Source organism: Adiantum capillus-veneris, chromosome 10 (assembly GCF_014529385.1).
Source record: "Adiantum capillus-veneris isolate H3 chromosome 10, ASM1452938v2, whole genome shotgun sequence".
NCBI lineage: Eukaryota > Viridiplantae > Streptophyta > Polypodiopsida > Polypodiales > Pteridaceae > Adiantum > Adiantum capillus-veneris.
In genome coordinates, this window is record NC_140940.1 from 87,807,769 (window position 1) to 87,814,856 (window position 7,088).

Sequence of the window (7,088 nt, forward strand, 5' to 3'; positions counted from 1 at the left end):
TTGACACTGTAAGCTGCGGGTAAACCTGTCTTGCACCTGTACTGTCTCTCATTGTCCTGTCACTGTCCTGTAAGCATAGACTGTGACAATGCCTCAACGGTAGTAAAGCAAAGATGCAATCCCAACTGTTTAACTCATAGTCAATACATCCTAGCTGCCTATCTAAGGGTGCTCGAGGGATCGCTCCAAGACCTGTATCACCGAAAGGATCTCAACATTCGAGAATCCCCCAGCTCAATAAAACCTCACTCCGCCCTCAACAAAGGCTGCAGTAAATCTGACAGTACATAGACTTCCCACAAAGTCATACATCCACAAATTTCCCTCTGTATGCTGTAACCGCTGCGGCGGTTGTTTGCTGCATGACTCACAGCCAGCAAACCCTCAACAAACATACATCATCTCTGACAATACATCCCATGTGGAAGTACCTGCAATGTCAGGATGGAATCTGGAATATCAAGCAGCAAACACAAGCTACCTGATGAACTAGTGGATGTTGCCTACAGTCTGTGTGTAGATGCACCCGTGTCGAATGTGACACGCCTCCAAGAACTGTGAGTCGTCCTTCGATGTGTAGACAGCCACAAATCAACACTTTGGGAGTGTCGATATCCTCAGCACCTGCAGTCGTAGGCTGAAAACCCCAAATTTGCAGAGTCGGATCTGCACCCGCCGAGACCACGTAGTTGAAAATGGCCTGCGCAGAACTTTTGTCGAAGCCGAACGGTGGCCGAGATGGCCTCAGAATGAAATTCTGAGAACACCTAGGCCTTCGGGCTGTCCCACAGGATTTGGGGCCGTGTCTTCGCCTGTCGAATTTCACTCCAATCTGAGCTGGTGACTCTAGCCTCCTGCAGTGCTACCCCGAGCCTCGATCTGAGCTCTGATACCAGTTGAAGGAGTACGAGCGGAAGTGCGGCGCGAGAGAGAGTGCGAGAAGAAGAGCACGAAGATATGATGAACTCGCTCTACTGTAATGTGTAGAGCATAGTGAGTTCTTATTAGGTTTTAACAAAAGAATATGTGTACATACCTGGCGGCCCGCCCACTTACCTGGGCGACCACATTGGGCTTTATACCCCAACAAGTATAATCATTACAAATTTGTAAAAGAAGCAAAAAGACGCAAAAGTGTGGGTGAAAGCCTAATTGAAGTCCAAAAATTGATGTGAGTGTTTCTGATAGATCTACAGAGCTTCAGGAGCATTCCTATCAGGAAAAACTTTAATTTTAAGCCAGGAGACATCCTACGCGTAGGATGTCTACAGGCCAATTTGGAAGGAATTTTGGAATTTTGAGTTGACCAGTGTATTCAGGAGGTAGGGTTTACCCTAATTTCAACTGGAAAGTGGAAATTTTGTCATATCTTGACAGGATAAGGCCAGATAGACTGAAATTGCTAGACATCCTACCCAAATAGTGCCAAAACATTAATTTGAGACCAAAACCATAAGGTGGCTGCATGAGCATGTCTTGCATGATATATTGAGTGACTGAAAGGGGTTTCACCTCATTTGGGTAAGAAAATTGGGTTCAAAGCAGACTTTAGCACTTTTGACTGAAAAAAGCAAAAACAGCAGAAATTTAGGACTTTTGACATCCAAACCAAAATCTAAGCATACCACTGGGTTACTGACATCCAAGGGAAGCTGTGGGACAAATCTGGGGTCAAACACGCCAAAAGGACATCCTACGCGTAGGATGTCTTCTGAGTGATTTGGGATTCCAAACTGAATTCTGAGTATCCCAAAGTGATCAGCAACTCAAGGGGAGCTTGGGCTTTGAGTTTTAAGCCATTCTGATGGAAAAGACATCCTACGCGTAGGATATCTAATGCATGAAAATGAAGCCAAACTTTGACTTTGAGCATAGTAAGGTGTTATATAGCCTAAGGCAAGCCTCCTAGTCAATTTTGGTCTAATTTGGAGTTGATTAGACTGATCAAAACCATCAAGAGGCCATCGGAATAGATTTCTGACTCATTGACAAGCTAATAGGTGTCCAAAACAAAAAGTCAAAGTAGCTGTGAGCTCAACACAACAAAGGGAAACAACAATGCAAAAATCTAGGCAAAACGCAGCAGGAGATATCCTGCGCGTAGGATGTCTATTGGGGCATACTGTAGAGAAAATTTGACCTGGCCTAGACAATGAGGTTCCATTTGGCTTAAGGGTTCCAGAACTTCTTTCAGAAGTGAATTTGAACCTTGTTTGCCCATTTGACAAAGCAAAGACTGAATTCAGACTTTTTCGCGTAAATTGGCCAACATCAGAGGGAAGTATTGTTCCAGATTAGCAAACCTAATCCAGGACATCAGCAGTGTATAAAATACAGTAGTGGGTGAGATTAACTCTCCAGTTATACCAATCATTACTAAGATAACCTCTAGCAGATAAATGCTTTGATTCAATTGTCGAAATTAAAACGCTTGTGTACAGGTATATTCAGCAACAGGGCAAGAAGTTGTGCAGAAACTGACCCATTGCCAGGTGAGTGGTTGAATTTGTGATAAATTGCATTGATAAGTTTGATGAATTTAAGATCAGGAAGATACATTGTTAGAGACCAGAAGGTGGCAGGTGACCAAGTAGCTTAGTATCCACCGAAGAGAGTGTAACTCAGGCAAGGCTAGATCCGCTAGCACCAATTATTGAGGAAGGTAGTGATATTGACACTTCGTCAGACAAATCTTTCTTCATGATGGGTAGTCAATAGCCAGGAGGTTTCACCTATGATGGACCTATGCGAGGAGGAAGCACCTCCCAAAATCCTTTGAATGATTCCAGGCTCACGGTGATCTTCTTAGAGGGAACAAACTCAAGAGGAGCCCTAGTCTATTCTGACTATCGAGGCCGCAAGTGCATTTGTATCGAAGAGAGGCCAACACAAAAATTGGAGATAATCCGAGTGTATGATGATGGAGATAGATTTCGAGACGAAAAGGGGAACCACTATTTAATAGTTCGCAACCCTGAAGATTACAACAGATATGGAGATAACGTGGCAAAAGGGAAAATGGTTTCAGAAACTCAAGAACCGCCACCAAACATTGATCGGCCCGGAGCTATTTTTATGTATGATAAGAAAACAACCAGGATTCCAACTTATAACGAGAATGTGTGAATCTACAAACATGAGAGTGAGGGTATTGTCTCTTACTTTCGCAGCAAAGAACCATATGTAAACGAACTAAGCAAAGACAAGATTCTCTACTTATTCTCTTATGAAACTGCTACGGGGAAGGGCATAGTTTTTGTTGATAGATACGGGCAAGAATACCAGCGTATTCTCCCAGAGGAAGTAGAAAGAGCAACAGGTCCAGGAGCATCAGCATATGTCTCTGAGGAAATGCCGAGAGCCATCCACACGGCAAGTAAGTCAACGAATCCATTTTCAGATGAGTATGACACTACCTCACATTCCACCAGACCGCAAGCATTCAACAACCAAGACCAACCAGCAAACCAGCCATCATTGCAGGCATGGCTTCGACAGAGTGCAACAATGGAACCAGACCGAAACCGAGACGGTTATCAAGCCGTACGAGGGATCAGGGATTTGCAAGAATCACCACACTATTCAAGGTATCAAGCAGAGAGTAAGACACAAGGATCGACCAAGCCTGGAGAACCACCCATGGAACGAGTTCGAAGAGATGAACCACCTCCAGCGAGAACCGTTAGAAATTATGGCTTAGGAGCATTGTTGGGAGAGGAACCAGCCTATTACAGAAGGCCTGAGGAGGTGTATCGACTTGGATGGGGTGATCCAATGATGAGGTTTGTAGACCATCGCAGAATTAGACCTTCTCAAGTGCAAAAATGGGTAAACAAGAAATACACAGGAAACAGAGACTCAAGAGATCATGTAGCAGCCTTTGTGCGTTTAATTAGAGCCGAAGAGGTGTTAGATTTTCCTACCCAATTTGCAGGGTTTGGACTAACCTTAGAGGATGATGCTGCAACTTGGTTTGACTCGGTAGAGCGTAGAGACTTTGAGTCGATGGAGGAAGTGTTTGATGAGTTTATTGAGGAATTCTCTCAAAGGGGAATACCGTCTCACAAATCCATAAATTCAAACAAAAAGATGGAGAATCTGTATGGAAGGCAGCCCTAAGACTAAAAAGATATGTTAAGTTCTGGCCTGTTGAAGAATTGCCAACTCAGTCCAGACTTATGCTGATATTCATCCAAGGACTAAGGAATACAGATCTCCAGAAAGACTTACATATGAAGAGGAGCACGACGTTGAATGAGTTGACCAAGGAGGCTCTGTACCTTGTGGACAATTGTGCGGTCTACAAAGAAGGGGAGTTCAAGGACCTTGATGACGATTCATCTTCGCAGCAAAGTGGGAGCAAGTCTTCTAAGACAACACTGAAAGGAGAAATAGCGGTAAACCAGGAGCAGCTCGTAAATGAAGTGCTAAAAAAGATCAACTTATACGTCAAACCCCAGGCTAAATAGCCCAAGTGGTGTGCTAATGAACAAAAATAGACAAACCATGGGACCGAGGAATGTTATTATAACAAGGGATATGTGAGAGAGAGACCTTACGCTTCCCAAGCTCCAGTAGCTTCCCCTCAAGTACCATCGATGCCTAGATATCAAGCAGGAAACTTACCAGGACCTGTAGGTGTAGAAAGACCACAACCGGTGTTGGGGCAACAACCACCCCTGCCAGGATTACGACCAGTTGGTATAAGATACACACCAACGGTAACTGAATCAGAAGAAAAGGCTTTGGTGCCTATGCATGCATATTATGAAGATCCCAATGGATATGCGGCAAACCCTGTCTATTACCCACCAGAAGAGCCCTCGACACCAGAACCATGGACCATGATAGGGAATCAAGGACCATCAACTGTTGCACAGGCCGCAGGAGAAGGAAGATATAGCCTAGATGAACGAACACTGATGTTCATAGCCAATGGAGGCATGGGCGAACAGAGACATGCTTACCAACAAAGAGGGGCTCAAGGAGCACCTCAACAACCCAAGGGACCCTGCTACAAGTGTGGTGGAGACCATTGGCTGAGGGATTGTCCTTATGATGAAATCATTAGAGTCAATGTGTATTGCCCTGATTGTGGAATTACTCATTTGATTCCCGATTGCCCTAAAAACCCGAGCAAAAGAGCAAAAACCACCTTGAACCTATTAGGAACAGTACCTTCCAATGGAGGATCGGAAAATGAAACAATCATACCTATTCAGGCGCTAACACGAGCCCAAGCCCAAAGAAGGACGAACGAACCCATAGTAGAAGAACCAAAAACCGATGCCCAAAGTTGAGAAACGAAAAATCAGAGAAGCACTTGGAAAGCTAGAAAGGCGCGTAGGAAAGCCAGGAAAGAACGAGAGCAAGCAGCCCTATCCGATGAGTTGAAACATACAAAGAACAGATTGGAGTGGTTAGAGGATCTAGCTAGCTTAAGCTCACACACCACAGCAGTCATAGCACCCAAAGAAATAGAAGAGCCCAAAAGTGCAGGATCAGGAGGATCTGTACTGGCAGACAAGGTAAACGAGCAATTGGATGCGCTTCTAAAAGCTTATGAAGCTCGACTTAAAAAGAACCAAACCCAGGAGCAAAGGTGGATGACTTATCCATATGCAGAAATAGAAAAACAGAGGTTGGATATGTGTAAAAAGATGATCGAGATGGCTCAATCATTGATGGAAGAACCGTTGGGTAAACCGACAAATTGTCATGAAGCACCAGCTCCAACCCCTATCCAACCAACATTAGAGAAACATGCGGAAACAAAGGAACGACTCACGAATGCCTATGAGTCCAGAGGAGAGCCTATCATAGTGCCAAACACCACCGATGGGGCAAGTGACGGGTTCTAGCCTAAAATATTGGCAGAAATGGGTAAGGACGGTAACGGTCTAGATGATCTGTGGAAGCAAATCCGTGAGGCCAACGAGGCTAATAGGATGAGTAACCACATGGATAGCACGAGAAAAGAAAAGAATGTGATCTTACCTCCTATTGAAGAATTTGAGACAAGGTCGCAGATGAACTTTGAGATACATTCACAAGGGGGAGACCAAGGATCTATTAGTTCGGGGCACAGCCAACCAGACTCTTTGAGAACTTTACCCTTTTACCTGGGAGAATATGAAGCTAAGTTGGAAGTGAGAGCAATCCCATCTCAAAGACTTTCTTCTAACAAGGTGATGGATTTGCAAGGATTGATTGAGTTGTTATCCACCCCAGTGGCATGCACAATCACGTTAGCAGAACTCCTAAGGTTAAGACCAAACATGTGGACCACAGTAGGAAAATGCCTAGAAAAATTTGGAGTGAAAGACCCCACCTTGAAGCTCCAAGAAGGAATTAGAGAGTTCGACAAACCTAACCTAAACACTAGGCCGGTACCATTGAATAAGGTTGGAGAATATTGCGAGGGAGAAGACGGAAACACGACGCTACCGGTAGAATTCCAAGGAGTAGTTTCCAAAGCTATTCTTGACAGTGGAGCGGGAGTTGCTATCGCCACCAAGGAAATCTGGAGAAAATGGGGAAAACCAAGATTTTTCTCCAGATTTTCCCCATTTTGCGATAAGAGACGGTAGAACCTCCAGAACAAGAAGAGTTTTACAACTCCTCTGAACATTTAGAAGTAAATGATGATGCAGATAATGAGTTTTCAGACACCTCAAGTGAGCGTGGAAATGAAGCCAAGAATATCAAGTTTTATGATTTTGCTAATCAACACCCTAGACGCCAAGAACGCTATAGGAGGAAAAGAGTAGGAAACAAAGTGAGAGAGAACCTGATGCCCAAGATAAAAGGTAAAACTCACTATTTGATGCTTGTAAAAGCAAAGGATTGTGTAAAAGATCAAATATCATGAAAATTCTCAAAAGATCGAAAAGAAAGAACAAGAGAGGAAACAAAACAGGTAAGAAAAGCTAAAACCGAAACAAAATCACAAAAATCTGAAAAATAAAAAAAAGTAACAACAAAAGACCAAGAGTGGACCAAACTGGAGCGTAAACAGAAATATCAAGAACTGAAACGGTCTTTGAGAGAGATATGGACTACTGAAGAAGATAGTGATGGAAAAAAGG